Source organism: Artibeus jamaicensis, unplaced genomic scaffold (assembly GCF_021234435.1).
Source record: "Artibeus jamaicensis isolate MK-2021 breed Jamaican fruit bat unplaced genomic scaffold, CSHL_Jam_final scaffold_612, whole genome shotgun sequence".
Classification (NCBI taxonomy): domain Eukaryota; kingdom Metazoa; phylum Chordata; class Mammalia; order Chiroptera; family Phyllostomidae; genus Artibeus; species Artibeus jamaicensis.
In genome coordinates this window covers 3,206,377-3,222,939 of record NW_026522049.1, presented here as the reverse complement: position 1 = coordinate 3,222,939, position 16,563 = coordinate 3,206,377, and positions in this window count along the sequence as shown.

The following is a 16,563-nucleotide window of genomic DNA, read 5'->3' as shown; positions in this document are numbered from 1 at the left end:
CTTGGAAAATGCAGGAAAAGATTTTTACTATCACCTGCTATCCCACCTAAACTGCAGCCTGTCCTCCATCTTCCTTCTGCAGATTTTAGAAGCTGGTTTTTCCAGGCAGAATCTGGACTCTTTTAAATAAAGAGGAGCTCACAAAGAAAATGCTTGGAGACACTAGAGTGCATGGAATTCTATCCTGGGCCCTCAGTCCTCCCCTCCCCGCCTCGCTGAGGAGTCCGGCCTTGATGATTCCCACTGACCTTGGCTCTTCTGGGGCTCCAGGCTGCTCCAGCCCTCTGGGCCCTCCCCTGGCAGGTGTCCTGGCCTCCCCTTGGAAATCCTTGAGCCCTGTGCTAATCAGGGGCGTGAGGATGCTCTTCCCCCACCCCACCTCACTGGACCCCTGGGCTGTGCTGGGCCAGCCCAAGCTGGGCACTTACCCTCTCTGTTCCCAGAGAACTGCTGGACAGCAGCATAGACTGATTTCTACCTCTGCAATTTAGGGGCCCTAGGCTTAGAGACCTAAGGCTGAGAACAATACAGGAGCAGACAGGAAAGCAGAAGTCATCTCCACCTGCTTCTGGGGGACACAGAGCAACACCTCAACATACACCTTTTTCATACTCAGGAACTCAGCCTGTGACCCTTCAGGAAGTCACAAGCCCCCCATCTCAGCCTCAACTGCCTGTTAGCAATTCCCCCCACCCCTCCCTCTCTGGCTATAACCTGCACCTTGAGGTCCTGAAATACCCCGCGAATCCAGTCCCCAGGCCTCAGTGACAGTGGACACAAAAGAGCCCCCACTGTCCAGAGTAAACCCTGTGCCCCACGGGCTCACCCAGGACTCCCAGGCACCCACCCAGAATCCCCCCACTGGAAGGTATCTCAGGAGCCCGTGAATGATCTTCCTGCTGGAGGGAGGAACCCTTCACTATGCCAGACACGTGGGCACCTGGGAGTTCTGTAGCACACAGAACGCACCCAACACCCCAATCCATTCCCCCTGCATGTGGAGACCCCCAAGCAGAGCAGCTTGACCCCCACAAGGCTCAGAGTTATAGTTGAATGTTGGCTGCAGCTCTCGCTCCTACGACTCAGGCATGAGGTCAGTGGGGCTGGGAAAGGAGTCCAACCAAGGAACAGGCGCCGCCCTGGGCCCAGCCCACCCCACTGCCGCAGGCCACTCCCAGGGCCCCCCTCAGCCCTCACGGCCCCCTCTCCCAGGTTCACCAGAGACGTGAAAATGTGCAGTCCCACAGTGCTTCGTTCATCTGAAATCCAAACCTCGTTCGATTCTACACCTCTGCCCCCTGAGCTGGGCATACAACCATTCTCCCTCCTGGCTTTACTGCCTTCCCCACCAAGCGGTTGGCATTCGAAGACCGTGCCACTGTCCCCCTGCATTCCCCCTCTGAACCGGGCTGGAAGCAGCCGAAGGCGGGACAGCACCTGTACCCTGAGGTCTGGGACCCAAGCCTGCTGCTCCTCTCCTCTCCGAGAAACTTTCCTTCCTCCTGTAAATCTGGGATTAACTTTCTCTAGCTCACACAGATAAAACGGACTAGCTGGTGTCAAACGCCTGGAATAGCCCCCTTCCCCTGGCTCCGTCCCGTGTCACTTGCTCCAGGCCTGCCTCCAGACCAATGGTCCCCAAACTTTTTGGCACCAGAAACTGGTTTCGTGGAGACAATTTTTTAGGGTGGCTGGGGGGATGGTCTGAGGATGATTCAAGTGCATTGTACTCAGGCTCACATCCTGAGCCTCGGGTTCCTATCAGGTCTGGACTGGTACCCGTCCTTGACCTGGAGGTCGCGGACCCCTGCCACAGACGAATGAAAACCGAGGGGGATGCAGGCCTCTGCCAGCCAATGGCATCAGACTTCATCCGGGTCAGTCCTCTAACTTCCAGAACTTTGTAAGATGTAATTTGTTAGGTGTCGTTCTGAAATGACATGTTCTGTAGTTGACATATGAATACGTGCTGGAAAACAGTAAAAAATTTAAAAAAGAACAAGCAATCACACTAAGCAGAAGTAGATAAAGTGAGCAGAAGGAAAGTTTGTCTTCCTCACTCCCTTCCTTCCATGGAGCTTACAGTTTGGACCCTATGCGTCTAGACCTGTTTTGGTGTTAAACATCTCTCTCTCTCTCTCTCTCTCTCTCTCTCTCTCTCTCTCTCTCTCTCTCTCTCTCACACACACACACACACACACACACACACAGAGCTATCACAGTATCTCAGACAGGGGCACTCAACATCCTTGAATACATCCTTTTCTGACTCCTGAAAGCTGACTTGCTTGGTCAAAAGGCATGTACTCCCTGACTCGCCTCCACGCCTGCTCCAGAAGGGATGAGAGGAAATGAAAACATAGAGAAGCCCCGCTGAGGGATTGGGAAAAACTCCCTGGGCGCCTCCCACTCTGCGCCTGGACGAGGGGGCTCTAACCAGCCCCAGATGTGAGCCGTCTGTTTACCCTCTTCTCCAGACTCACAGCCTTCCTTGTCTTTACTTCTGCTACTCCCAAGCCTTCGGTGAAGTGTGTGTGAATGTTCCAGCCCTTCTTGGATAAGGAAGGGACTGGGGGATCACCCTCGGGCCAGAGCTGCAGGGAGAGAGCAGCGTCCCCTAGGGAGAAGAACGGTTGGGGAGTAAGCAGGTGGCAGGGCTGGGTCCAGAATTCAGGGGTGCACCTGCATTTATTTCTCTTCTATTTGGCTCCACACCTTCACACTTGTGGTTCGCCTAGGGCGTGGGATTGACAAGCCGGTGTGGACGCCCCTCCTGAAAATGGCCTTATTAACTCCTGCAATCTCAGGCTCCTTCCCCTCCAACGAAGCGACGAGATCGCACAAGTGCATGGGGCAGGGCCAGGACCCCCGAGGTCCTCCAGCTCTTGGCCCTTCGTGTGGGCCTCCTCCCAACCAGTCTGGCCTCCCAACGGCCCAGCCTGTGGGTCTCGGCCAAAATGCCACCGAAAAAGAGCATTTGACTTCTGGGGGCCAGGATCACCAACGGGCAGGGGAGGCAGGGGAGGAACACTGGGTCTCCTGGTCTGGAGACAGAGAAGAGTGTGTTGGGACATCTCTGAGGGGGGACCTGTGATAGTGATGACACCTGCCAGCCTGACTGTTGGGCGCTCTGCTGGATACTTGATGTGAGTGAGCTCACTTACTCCTCATTCCCAGTCCCCAGAGGTGGTGGCTGTCATCCCCCACACCTCTGCCCCCGCCCCCATTTCACAGATGAAGATGCTGAGGTGCTTCCGAAACAAGGCTGATGTAGAGCTTTAATAAAACCCAACACCTGCCCTGGCTGGTGTAGCTCAGTGGATTGAGCGCGGGCCTGCGAACCAAATGAGCACAGTTGGATTCCCAGTCGGGGCGCATGCCTGGGTTGTAGGACAGGTCCCAGCAGGGGACACACGAGAAGCAACCAGACATTGATGTTTCTCTTCTTCTCTCCTTCCCTTCTCCTCTAAAGATTTAAAAAAAAAACAACCCAACACCTACCCTTTCTAAAGAGTCTTTTCAAAATGGAAGGGCGCTTCTTTAATATAATGGAGTGTATTTATTGCCAGCTAAGAGCCTTCCAGATATTGAATAGTGAGGTACTAGAATAACCCCCGGGGCTGGGACTCGGCAAGTGGACCTCTGAAGAGTTTCCCCAAACTAAGAAGCTACTTGACGGGAACCTAAAAAATGGCATCCGAGATGAGAGGCAGGGCATCCCTGGTCGCTGTGGTCACTCAGTGCGGGGTAGGTGTTCTAGGAAGTGCAAGGAGACATGACTTTAAAAAGTCAGAGTACAGATAACAGAACTGGAGACACATGGCATCATTCTTAGCAGGTAACAACACAGTGTTGTGTCCAAGACACTTCAGATCAACTCCAAAGTCATTAACAAGGAACGATTTCTCTAAAGTGATCAGATTCAAAGTAAAAAAAAAAAACAAACACACCCAAAATAGTGCTGTGGACTGTCCACGACCAGTCAGAAAATCCAGTGACAAAAGTCACACCAAGTGCCAGGCACTGGGCCGGCCCCCGTACAGAAGCCAAGTTTCCCTGGGCCTTGCCCGAGGTCTCTGTGGTAGTCATAACCCACATTTTGCTGACCCCGCCCCCACGCCTGTTACTAACGGCAGGCCTCCAGGCTCTGCAGAGCTTTACCCAGTTACTTCTGGGAATGTCCGAAGGGGCAGGAGGTGAGGGAGTGAGACCGTCCCAGCAGCCCCTGTCCCTGGGCTCCCAGCACAGACTTCAGGTGCTGGGAAAGCGGAGGCCCTGCATCCTCAAGGGGCTGCAGCGCCTCTGGGCACCAGAAACACGCAGGACGAGGCACGCCTACAGGATGGCCAGCACAGCTCCTTTGCCCAAGACTCTCCCAGATTCAACAGTGAAGGTCCTCCGTCCCAGGCAAACCAGGCCAGCTGGTCGCCCTGCACATCCTTCCTGAGCCTGGCATCACCCCTCCCCCTCACACACACATACACACAAATGCACACACACAATGCCTCAGGCCATCTCCAGGCCCCAAAGCCACACTGCTTGTGTCCTGTCGCAGGGTTAATGTCCGGGCAAGGGGCTCTTCCAGCTTCTACGAGTGCAGACTTCCTCCGGGACACTCAGACCCATGCCCACCGCTGGGCAGAACCGAGAGAGAACAGAGCCCTGGGGCGTCTCCAGTCTCCTTCCTCACACCACACGCAGGTCCCATCCCTCTCCTTCCCTGCCCCAGCCAAGGATCAGGCAAAACCTGGAGCTCTGGCCATCCAGAAACTTGTCCATCTCAATCCTCCTGATGCCCTGTAAGGTTGGCACTATTTCACACGGGAAGCAGAAGCAGGAGCCCAGCTCGCCTCCGCCTGCAACAGCTTGTGCGCAAGTCAGTTTGGGCAACAGGGAGTCACGCACGGGAAACTGAGGAGCCAGACACCACTGGTGCTTGGGAAGCAGAACGTGAAATACGATACATGCCAGAGCATCTGAGGACATTCCCAGGACACATGTGGGGCACTGTGCAAAGTGGCACACTGGCGACCAAAAGTATGCAGGGCTTTTCGAATGGCAGCCGCGAGGATCATGAGTCACTCCTCCTACTGCACTTCGTTCCGCAGTCGCCCTCCCTTCTCCCTGGCTCCTGCCCTCATCCCCAAAGTCACTTCTGCCGGCCTGAACCGCCTGCCCAAAGTTCTGGGTCTCGGGCCGCCCCCAGGGACATGGACACCGTCCTTCTCTTCTCCAGGGAGTATGTCTTGTGGCCGTGTCCCCGTGCCTGCCTGCAGGGGCAGACCGCTTTGAAGCGGGAGATTCCGATCTAAGAGGCAGTGAGGCTGGAAGAAGTCAAGGTAGAGGTCGGGCCACGTCTCACCCAGAGGCATCAGCCACCTTCCCGTGAGTATAGTCTCGAGCTGGTGTGTGTGGTGACGCCCTGGGAGGATCCCTGGCGCAGTGACAGCAGGAAGTGACTTCATCATGGACAGAATTGAGTGAGCACAAGGAAGTTTTGTCCTGACCTAAAACAGGAGTGGGTAGCTGTTTGCCATGCCCAGCACCCATCCGTTCTTCTTGTAACTGGACCGGGGTTTCCCTCCAGGGAGAAACCATGGTCTCCCCCAGGGCCAGCTCCCATTACTTAGTGGGACGCCCAGCCTGCACCACTTCCCTGGCCACAGACAGGGATTTAGAGGTGGGCCCATGAGCCAGCCCAAAGGAAATGAGTGTTGATGTCACTGGGCGGGCCCCTGATCAAGCCGCACCTGAAGCAAGAACTGAGCGTGGACTTTGCAGCTTCAAGAACAAATAACTTCCTTTTGCTTAAGCCTCTTTGGGTCTAGTTTTTAGTCTCTTGCGATCGAAAATGTCCCAGCTCAACTAGAAGAGTGACTCAGAAGTACTGAGATAAGAAATATAGGACAGAACATTCCAGGCAGAGGTAAGAGAAAGTATAGAGTACAAAGGCCCTGGAGGGAGAGGAAGGAGCAGGGTACATTCAGGAAGGGAGCCCCTTCTGAGCGGCTGGCCACTGGGCTCAGAATTCTTAAAAATTATTTTCTTTTGAGCCTTCACAACAATGCTCTGAGGTAGGTGTGTCGCCACTTTTGTTTTACCGATGAGCAAACTCAGTCTCCCACGAGGGAGGTGGCTGGCCCAAGGTCACGGAGGAAAGGCCTCCCTGCCTCTGAAATCCAGGCTGTGAACCTTCCTCTTGGAAGTTCTGTTCCACATACGTCCCATTGGGACCTCGGTCCGTGCCCTCCCCTCCCACCGCCCTGACCAGCCGGCTGCTAGAAGGTCCAGCAGGGCAGGTACGTGAGAGACTGGGCAGGAAACGCCGCCCCAGCCCTGGCTGCCTCACTGGCAGCAGCTGCAGTATTGCGGGTGCGTGGAGAAGAAGGCAGCGCGGTGTGCGGGCCGCTGGGGTACACGCAGCGGCGTCCTGACCCCTGGGTGACCCAGGCACACCTCGGAGGTGTTGTGCGTTCAGGTCCAGGCCACCGTGAAAAGCAGAGCAGGAGGGTGAAAGGAGGAAAAGGCCTGGAGTCACAGACCCGCTGAATCAACCCGCTGGGGACCCACCCCGCCTCTGAACGCCTTGTCCTGTGACAAAGTAAAATTTCTGCTGTTTCAGCTCTTTTTAGCTCGCTCTCCTGTCATCTGCGGACAAATGCATCCTGCCTCACCTACAAGGCCACCTGCCCTTTACGGCTACAACGGTTTTAGATGCGACTTTTCTTTTTGAAGAAGAAAACCAAGGCTGGGCAAGAGAGGAATTGTCCAGGGTCACACACCACAGGGGTGAGGCAGAGCTGCCCCCCAACCCACAGTCCGCTGCGTTCTGTCCCATTACCAAGGAAGGGGGGCGGCGCTAAACAGCTCACGTCTCTGAGAAATGATGCTCCGCCCCTCTCCAGGTTGCTGCTCCGCCCCTCCCCGAGGGGGGCCTGGGGGTGGATGAAGATGACCCGAGACAGTGTGCCACCCCGCTGCACCCCGACCCCTTCTGCGTCTGGGCCCTGGGGGACCAGTACCATCCAGGAGCCTGGCTGGTGGGGGAGGGCTCCTGCCCAGCACGTAATGAGCAAGCTTGGCTGTGGAGGGGTGCCAGCTTCTGTGGGCCACCCAGCTACCACACTCCCGGCTGCAGCTGAGCCGGGAGATCAGATGGGCCGAGTTCAAAATGCCTGCGCGTCCTTCTGCAGCACGAAAGCTTGCCAACGCCCACATGAAGCGGGCCCGGCTCGGGGAGCCCAGGCGTTTCCTGGCCTACCTTCTTGCGGAAATTCCGTGTTGTCCCAGCCCCTGGTGGCAACTGCAAAGATTCTCCTTGGCTGCTGCCATCCAAGGGTCGCAGCTTGGAATTTCTTCTGGGAAGGGTCTGTTCCCAAAGGTAAGCAGGACAGTTTGTGGGGAGAGAAAGAAGGAGAAAGATTGAGTTCTCCCACAGAGACACGGCCACGGCGCTTGCTGCAGACACAGACACAAGGAGTCCCATCCTTACGGCGTGCGTTTCTCTTCCTACGTTTTGTACCTCACCAGGCCTCCCGAGGCATGCCAAAGCCGGGCTTTCTCTCCCCTCACAGTGCTTGCCCTTGGATCCTGAAGGGCCAGGTCAGACTGACGGCCCCAGGGCCCACTTTCCCCCTCTTCCCTTGACACGGCTGATCATCTAGGCTTCCTCCCTGCTACGGGTCAAGGGTGTCAGCTGTGAGTCAGAGAATCGGCTCCGGCTACCTTAAGCCAAAGGGGAGCCCTTGGGAAGTGACATCAGGATCCTTTGGGCTACAGATAATGCCACGTCGATAGGGAACACAGTTATTACATCACACGTCAGCCAGCAGGTGTTCCGGGATTGGTTCAGCCGCTCGATGAAGTCACTGTGGTGTCAGCCTGGAATATGGCCCCCGTGATCCTGACCTCCTGGTACCCACGCCCTGGGGTAAAGGCAGGGCTGGACCGTATAGGGCTCCATCAAAAAACTGCAGAAATGAACATGTGTGACTTCAAGACTGGTCATAAAAGTCCCTGTGGCTTCCACCTGGTTCCTCCCTGGGATCACGCAGGACAGCTGCCAGGTGGGGAAGGCTCCCCTATACCTCTAGGGGGAGGCCGGTGTGGAGAAGGCCTCCTGCCACCAGCCCCGTGAACAAGCCGTCCTGCACGTGGGTCCTCTAGTCCCATCAGGCCTTCGCAGGACCACGGCCTTGACCACCAGCTGGACTTCAACCTCTCCAGAGAACCTGGGCCAGAACTACCAGCTCAGCCACACCACACCAGGCATGGGACTGAGTGTATGCACGCCACCCCCGAAACATCCACGAAGCAGGCTTTATGATGTCTTTGTGCCACGGAAGAGGAAACTGAGGCACGACCAGGAAGTGGCCGAGATAAGATACAACAAAGCCCTTTGTTCAAGGGCTAGGCTGGGAGAGCCGGCCCAGCTCTGCATGACCTTTACAAACCCCCCCGCCCCCCCGCTCCGGACCCCGGACCACCTGCCCCGGACGCTTCAGCCCCAGTTATTCCTGCACAGGCCTCTGTCAGGGTCTCCAAACCACCCAGCAACACAGGGAAGTCCCGGCTGCCAGGTTCACCGCATCTGCGCCTGCTCACGATCCTGCCTCAGCCCACCCTCGGTCCAGCCCACAAACCCGGGCAGTCCCCGGCTTGCACAGCTGTGCCCGAAGCCCGTGTTTCCAGGAACGGAGATGCTTTCTTAGAAACGAGGCCACTCGGGGCATGATGCAACCCTGCCGGGAGTAGATTCTCTTCCCAAGGTGGCCCCTGGAGAGGCACCCATAGCAACAAGTCCCCTACAGGGTTTAGGGGACACCGTCTGGTGCCAGCCCTCCCCTGAGGGTTTAGGCTTATGCAACTTTTTCTAGGATTTAGTCTTTTGCTTTTTGGTCCCTGGGTCCATTTGGGCATCTGAGTCTGAATGGGTTTCGTGCGGTTCCCACGTAAGTGGCTGAGCAGCGGCTAAAGAGACGGAGGAGGGCCCAGGGCCGGACAGCAGGTCGGGCCATCGGCGCCCCGGGAGGGACCAGGAGCTCTCAAATGGCATCACCTCGTAGTGACTTCACGGATGTCTAACCACTGTGCTGAGCACCTGCAATTAATGCAGCAGGGAACACCCGCTCACTAGAAAACAAACCGGTAACAGCAAACTGCTTTCTAGGCATGTTGTCAAAGGAAGTGAGCTCCGGAGGCAGGGCAGACAGCCCCTCCCGCCCAGGGGCAGCCCCCCGAGGTGCCTCTGGGGAAAACACGGGATATTTGCAGGACCGACCCCCCACCGCAAGCATGTGGAGGGGCTCTGGCAACCAAGGCTTCAGGCCTGCTCTGCACCCTCAGGATTAGGTGCATCTGCCTGCGTCAGAAAACGGAAACAGCAGGAGCTTACGCGACAGGGAGGCTCATTTTTCTCTCCAGTCAACAAAGCCCAGAGGGAGTCATCAGAGACCCAGGCGCAGGACAGTTGCAGTCACTCCCAGTCACCCTGGCAGAGCCATGCTGGAAGCCTCACCGCCTCGTGGATCCAAGCTGGCTCCTCCCTCACTCACAGAGAGAATGGGAGGTGACCAGCTCTCCTGGTGCGCCAGAACCACGGGTCTCCCAGGGCAGCCCCAGGCAAACACCCTGGTCACCCCAGAAGTAGGGCACGAACCCCGCGATGAGGACGCTTTTTGGAAGTCATACAGTAGGTTTCTTTGACCTCACCTCACACAGATGCAGGCTTCGCCCTTGGCCGTGACCTTCTGCTTTCTGGCCGGCTGCAGTTACAATTTCTCTTCGGCAATGCAGCTGCTGGCCACCCTGGGCCTCCTCGCCGTGACCCACCCCGAATCCAGACAAAAGATCTCCACAGACCGCTGGAGGCGCAGACGAATCCTCCTGGACCAAACCTCCATCTGGGCCGGACTCTGGGCTCCTCACTGGGCAGCTTCAGGGACGAGGAAGTCTAAGGACTTCAGGGAAGGCCAAGATGAGGCAGCAACCTTCCCTGCCTTTCCCCTACCTCCTCCCTCGCCAGACACGAGGCACTGAGCCAGTGGACCCAGTTTCTGCACCCGAGCGCGTCCCCACTAGCCCAAGGGACACACTGTTCAACAGTCCTGCATAACAGGTATGACGAGGCGGGGAATCAGACTACTGTGGGAGGCTTAGAACAGACCCCAACCCAGATCTGGGCGCTTGGGGCCTTCCTAGAGAAGATGGCCGCGCCAGGGCCTGAGGGGTGAGCAGGGTGGACCATGTGAGAGAAGCAGCTATTCAGGCACACGGAGCAGCCTGTGGAGGAGCCACATGTCAGGAGAGAACCTGACTCCTTCGAGGGGCTGGAGGCAGCCCAGTGGGGCTGGAGCTCAGATGGGCAGAAGCAGTGCTGGGAGGAGGCTAGCGATGAAATGGGCGGGCCATCAGGGGCTCGGGTTGCACCACCCTCACCAGACAGGATGGGTAGCTGACACTTTGCCTGGAAGCACCGACCGGGCCAAGTAACCGCGAGGCACCAGCTGCCCTCACACAGCCCCGCTGCTGTCCAGGCTTGTCCGGGTCAACCCCCTCATGCAGCGGCCTGCGGCGACCTGGCTGTCAGGGCTGCGAGGGCAGCTGGGCCCCAGAAAGGTCACCTGCCTGCTCACGTCAGAGCTGGAGGTGAGCCAGCCCTGGCTGCTGCTGCCTTGTGGGTGATGGGCCACGTCGTGAAAGGACAACCCAGCCCCTGTCACAGGCCCGGCTCTGGGCGAGGTAGCCCCATCCCCTCCTCGCAGAACTGGGCCCCGCATCCCTGCCTCCTCTGGCTGGGAACCATCCTCATAGCCCACCCACTTGCCTGTCGGTGGATGGGGGCAAGCAGTATGGTTATGAGACTGCAAAGTTGTGTTGCTTTGGCCCATTTCTCTATTTTTTTCTATTTCAATTTAGATGTGACTCCAAGTCACTATCCCACTGAACTGGGATTTGATCTCACGCACGTCCCAAGCTGCCCTCTTCCTGCCCCGGAAGTTTTATCAAGGCCCCAGGGTCTCAGGCAGAATGGAGGTGCGCGGTGGCCTTCTGGTCACACCGAGGCTGCAGGAACACTCACCATCCCCATCTCCAACCCTCTGTGGCTCTGCAGGCCTGGCTGACCTGGAGAGGCCCTCGGGATGCGGGGGTTGTGGTGGGTGGTGTGAGGTCTGTGCTATGGTCCACCCACCCTGGGTCTGCTTGGCAGCCACTCCATCCAAAGCCTTGTCGCCCGTGCCCCCCCCCCGACACTGCCCACCATTGGAGCATGGGGCTCTCCTCATTCTTCCCTACCCAGTTACACTCCTTCCTCCTTGCTGCTCTCAAGGACCTGCCCTTTCTTCCTCCGCCTTCTAGACTGAAGGGGCTCCCCTTGCCGGGGAGCAGCGCCTGCAGTGGGATCCTTGATCCCTGTCAGGAGAATTTTGTTTTCCCGTCCTGCCTTCCTTCAGAGGTTCTGACCCCCTGTGACCTATTGGGGCTCTGCCCTCTGCAGCGTGGGAGCTGGGGATTCAGGCTGGGGTGGGGCCGTCCACAGTCCTGCGGGGACACCAGGGACCCGTCCTCGCTAGGCTCCGGCTGTGGGGGAAGCAGCGGAGGCAGCAGCCGGTGCGTTGGCCCCACCTGGTGGACGAAGGCAGATTGCAGCCAGATGCCGGGAGAACTTTTGCGATAGCTTGCTTCCCTGTCGGGAAGTAGCAGTAACTACTTGGCTACTTAATTGATACAAAACAATCCTCAGTCTCATCTTTCTCTTCTTCCAAGCGCTTCGTGACCAGACATCTCTGATTCCTACTCTGGGGCTCTCCCGGGCATCCGATTCTGCGTAATAAACCATCCGGAACCCAGTTGCATCAAACCACCACCGTCTTTTTATTGGGCGCGGTACCACGCGGATGGCTGGGCTCTGCTCCGGGAGGGCTGAGGCCTCGGCCGGGACGACTAGCACGGCTGGAACCACCGGGAAGGCTGGGCGCTTCACTCATACCTTGGGTTTTGGCAGAGACGCCTTGAAGGCTGGTCTCAGCTGGGACTGTTGGCTCAGCGCCTACCTGCTACCCTCCGTGTGGCTCAGGCTTGGTCACGGCACAGCAGCCTCAGGGTGCGGAGAAGGGGCAAACCAGTGAACGGGGCCAAAGCTGTCAGGCCTCTCGTGACCCAGTGCTATGGAGTGCAAACACGTGTCTTTCCAACGTTCCTATGTCCAAGTCCTAGTCTCCACAGAGAGGACATGTGGAGGTGGGGCCTTTGGGAGGTGACTGCTGTGGGTGAGGCCGTGAGGGCGAATCCCCTGTGATGGAATCAGTGAAGAAGACAGAGACCGAGGCTCATGCAATTTCCACCATACCCAGTGGGCCAGAGCCTGCCCAGGTGAGAGGGGAGGGGATGGAGATGGGCCTCTCCATGGGAGGAGTGTTCCATGACTCTGCAGGATCCATCACAACTCTTGGAGATTTTTTTTTCTCAATCAGCTGTCGGGAGAGGGAACTACCATGAAAAGCTATGATTTTCTGATGGCTACAATCCCGGCCTTTTGGAGAAAACCACCTTCAGTGGAAGGCCGCCGTGCAGAAAGACAGGGTCCTGGACCCACGCAGGCTCCGGGTCCACTGCCTGCAACTGCTGCCCTGTCCTTCCTGTGCTGCACAGAAGCCCTCTCGTGCCTCTTCTAAATTTTTCAGCGGGAGGGCCACCTGAAAACCAGCCACCAGACACCCCCCCCACCCGCCCACCCCCCCATCCCTGCCCGAGTCTGCTCCTCCTGGGTGACCCTAATCCCAGCCACTGATTCTGGCTCCGAGCAGCTGATTTAGCAGCAGTAACAGCAGGCCTCAAAAGCAAACACAGGAGATTAGAAGAGATTAGCGTTATCTGCCCCGGGGGGCCCTGGGAAAGAAAAGATCCCTGCAAAGCTGTGTGCTTCAATACTGTGTATTTCTCCCCTAACTGAGACGTCGGCTTTGAAAAGAAAAATTTTAAAAAGAGTTTGGTTAGAATATAAGTGAGGGACGTCTCTGGGAATAGAAAAGAATCTTATTGAGAAAGCGCGTTTCTGGAGATAAAAAAAAGCAATCTTTAGTTGTAGAGGGAGTTTCCCATCCCATCCCTGAATGACTCGCCTTTTCTCTCAGAAAGAAAACCCCAAAAAAGTTTTGTTTGGGGGGGGAAAACGTGTCCTCCGTGCGTTGGAGCTGAGTGACAGAAGTGGCCTGCGCCGCAGATTCTTGGCCTTGTCGGGCCCTGTCTCCGTGGTTTGAGCTCACGCCATGCTGGACACGTGGAGTTTCCTGACACGCAGGAGAGCTCGCAGAGTTCCGTGGGCTGTCCCCTTGAGCGTCCCTGACCTGCAAGTCATTGCCCGTCTTACTTGTAGAAGAGAACTAAGGAGTCCCATCTTAAAGGCTATAAAAGACGTCAGATACCAACACAACCCGTAGAAGGATTTGACGTCTATTCCAAACCGTCCTTGTTCCTTTTTGCCCTGAACGTAATTTTCAGTGCTTGGGGGCGGGAGGGGAAGCGGGATGCTCTTCTGGTGCCACAGTGCAGTTCGAGGTCAGGAGGAAACCCGGATCTGATTGGCTGGAGTCTACACAAGGGGCTGGGCCAGGCTGACAGGTCACGTGCAGCAAATCACTCTCCTTTCTGTTTCCTGCTTCCGCGAACCTCGGGCGTGCAGCCCACAGGACCCGTCTTCCTTTCTTGCCCTCTCTGGTGCTTTCCTGTCGTGATGCTAATTTGGGGAACTTTGCGGTTTGGTCACCTGGCTTGCTCTTGCTCCACAGTCTCCTCACATGCGTATCGGGACTCTCCCTCCTCTCTCATGTCTTGGTGGCCAGTGGGTGGCATACTTCAGATGTGGACTTGGTCAGAGGGAGTGGCGCTAGGTAGGGCTCCAGGGGAATGAAATTCCAGAGAGGCAGCAATGCCAGAGGACCAGGTGATGGGGCCCCAGCTAATAATTATTTTCCATTTGTTCATTGGGAACCCCATAAAAGGAGAGACTGTGCGCCTTGCTTTTCTTGTCCATGGGTCCATGGTCTGGCTGTGTGTACCAGGGGTCCCAAATAATGACATAGCATTGTCACCGCAGCCTTGCTGAGCAAAGATGCCATGGGCCCAGGCTCCTCCTGGCTCGTGGCTGCCCCATCCCCAGGGCATTGCCTCTGTCTCCATGGTCCCAATGAGCTCACCTTCTCATTTTCAATCCAACTGGCATGGAGCAGAACTGTGACATGGAGTGGGGACAGGGACCAGCTAACTGCGGCCTGTGGCTGGCCACCTGTTTTTGTAAACTCAGTTTTATTGGAACATAGCCACTGCGATTTGCTTAAATATTGTCTACGTTGAGTGGTTGCAACAGAGATAATATAATACGGCCAACAAAACCTACCACGTTTACGTTCTGGCCCTTTAAGACAAAGTTTGCTGACCTCTTCATTAAGGGCACCCAGAGGCTGACTTCTGCTTATACCCCACTGACTAGACCTTACTCACATGGGCACACCTAGCTGCAAGGGAGTCTGGGAAACGCAGTCTTGATGCTGGGTGGCCAGTGACCCATCTAGACGATCAGTTATTAGTAAAGGGAAATGACTCCTGCAGGACAGCCTAGGTGCCTTTCCTCTGCTGTGTCACGTGTCCTTTGGCCAAACTTCGGTGCCTGTTTTTTTAAACTCTGAACTTACAAACAAGGTTCCTATCTATATCCATTTATAAACACGTTGATTTCTTTTGTCACCTCTGCCTTTCTTTCCTCGCTCTGCCATATCAGAACTAGAGTTCCATTCAAGAGCAGACTTGACTCTTAGAGTCTCCTTCCTGAATGCTTTTGTCTTCAAGTGCAGCTGTCCCTTCCCTTCCAGTCACAAAGACCCTGTTGGTGTGAGGACTCCACTCCAGCATTCCACATCCTCGTCAGGATTTGGCCCAAAGCAGAAATCTCCCTCTACTTCTGGGAATAGAAAGCACTTCCCTCCACAGGGCGAGTTAGGAATCTATTGCATTCTTGATGGTGAGTAAGCAGGAGTCCCAGCAGAAGGACCTAATGACAAGGTCCCACCCACCCCTTTCCTGCCATATCCTCTCTCTGGTCGACTTCCTCCCATTCTCTCCCTCAATGACAACTCCTCATGCTTCGCCTTCAACATGCAAGGCCTCAGCTTTGCAGATTCCTGAAGCAGGCATGCAGCTTCTTCACACTCCTCTCTCCTCGTTGGCCTGCCTCTTTGGAATAACTTCCAGAGGCCATGTTCAATCCCCACTCTCAGCACAGCCTCTTGGTTATGCCCAGGAGACCCTATTCACCACCCTGTGTTCCGGCTTCAATCTTGCACTTGCTTGTGACTCGTGGACTATCTGCACGTGAGCACCGAACAACCAAGAACCGGGTCTGGGCAAAATCTGAAATCACTGTGCACTGTGCAAGAAACGAGAGGACCACCACGGTCCCCGGCTCAGAGAAAGAAGCCCAGATAGCCACCGTCTCCAAACCATCGAAGGGGGGGTCGTGCAGAAAAGGGGTCACATCATTTCTTTTTTTAAAATATTTTATTTGTTTATTTTTAGAGAGGGGGAAGGGAAGGAGAAAGAACAAGAGAGAAACATCAATGTGTGGTTGCCTCTCATGCACCCCCTACTGGGGATCCGGCCTGTAACCCAGGCATGTGCCCCGACTGGGAATCGAACCAGTGACCCTTTGCTTCACAGGCCGGTGCTCAATCCACTGAGCTACACCAGCCAGGGCCACAACATTTCTGTAAGGTTCCCATCTGATCTGACTTTTTAAAAGTCACGAGCAAGAATTATTTTGGTAAATAAATAAATTTTTTTAAAAGAACAATAAAGATGGCCCAGAATGGCAAAACCGGGATGAAAAGGCAACACTGTTTTTATGCAAAATCAGGAGGAACAGTCCAAGAAGTGGAGCTGCCCAAGAGGAAATGGGTGTGCAGCGTGACAGTGAGATTCTTGTTTGGATGATATTCAAGTAAATGCTGAGTGAGTCCTGGATCCCAAAAGGAATGGAGAGGTCAACAAAGAGGCTCCCCGACTCAGTCACCTTTCGGTCACAGAGTAAGAGCGACCTCCTTACAGTGGCTCAGGTCAGACGGGATTTCTGGAGAGAACGCAGCTCTCGTGGAATCCACGGAAAACCCGAGTGGCGTGGCTGTGGGACGGGCGGGACAGAGACCCGCTCCAGGCCAGCCCCACCGTGGCGACTCAGCTCCCAACTCTGAGTCTCAGTTGTTTTAGTTCAAATTCATCCCCGAGAATCTGGATTTGGCTTCATCTGAGTCAGGCGCGCAGGGATGGTTCAGTCTGTGGTGGTCTCAGGGGTGGAGTCTGGGGACTCGGAACAGAAGAGTGTGATGACAGAGACCTCCAGGCTGTGGGCGTGGAAACTCTCAGAAAAGTTGGGAGGGGCAGACGCCTCCAAGTGGTGGTTCCGGTCCTGACCAAACTCAGGGCTCATTCCTTTCAAGCCGAAAGGAATTGCAAGCAGATGCCGTTAACGCTTCCTGTGGTTGTGAAGAGGTGGGGACTAATTCACATTCGGCT